This window comes from Entamoeba invadens (genome assembly GCF_000330505.1).
Source record: "Entamoeba invadens IP1 unplaced genomic scaffold scaff_1105074726085, whole genome shotgun sequence".
Classification (NCBI taxonomy): domain Eukaryota; phylum Evosea; order Mastigamoebida; family Endamoebidae; genus Entamoeba; species Entamoeba invadens.
In genome coordinates, this window is record NW_004443571.1 from 18,821 (window position 1) to 19,921 (window position 1,101).

Below are 1,101 nucleotides of genomic sequence, written 5' to 3' on the forward strand. Positions count from 1 at the left end.
TATTGTTATTAAATAATTGAAAATTGGCATTTAATGGGTACTTTTATTTGACTTTAATGAAAGTGTTGTGGTGTTATCCAAATAAACCTGTTCAATGTTGTGTCTTGTAATATGAAAAATAATAAAATGATTGTCAAGAACAATAATTGTATATAATATTTCACTTATTAGTATTTATAAACAAATAGTTTTTGCATGAAAAATGAGGATATCCAAGGAGTTACATAACGAAATAAATAATAATTGTTTTTATTTGGTTTTTCTTTTCAACAGAATATCAAACAGATTACTAAAAAAATTATAATTAATAATTGAAAAAACAATGTTATTAACGGTTGTTATTCAATGTAATTTTTATTTAACAATCAAAGTTATATTAAATATATCATATATGTGTTATTAATTTATTTAATCATTTAATCACGTTGATAACTTTGTTATGTGAATATTTGAAAACACTTTATTTTAAAAGTTAATTGATTTGTATTTTTCTGCTTATCAATAAATTATTTTTGTGTTGCATATCTAAATTTTAAATATTAATATACTAATTTTTATTAAATACAGCTTTTATTGCCAAAAACGTGTGGTATTCACCAAATACATTATTGTTACTACCATATTTATTATATTTTTACAATATATTGTTAATCGTGTTTTTCCTGTTTTTGGATTAAATATGTCGAGTCTGTGAAATACACACATAAATATTATTTACATTTTTAACCTTTTATGTGATACATCGATGTTATTATTCAAACATTCAAAACAACATCAAATATATCAATTGTTGTGTATTGTCTAACCAATGTGTTACACTTTTTTGTTGATGTTTGTTATATATTTGAAGCAAGTTCCGCTCAATAGTTAATACCGTTTGTATATATTTGACGTGATTTAAATATGTTATATCTAAATGTGAATTCGGTCGAGCAAATATTTCACAAGATAATTATTAAAAAATAAAATTGATAAAATCGTGTGGATAATTTAAATTGTAAAAATTAATAAAAATAAATTTGATTTTTTATTCTTTTTCAAATATGGACATGATTAAATCGTAACATTAAATTTTTCTGCTTTTAATTGTTTAATATTTTT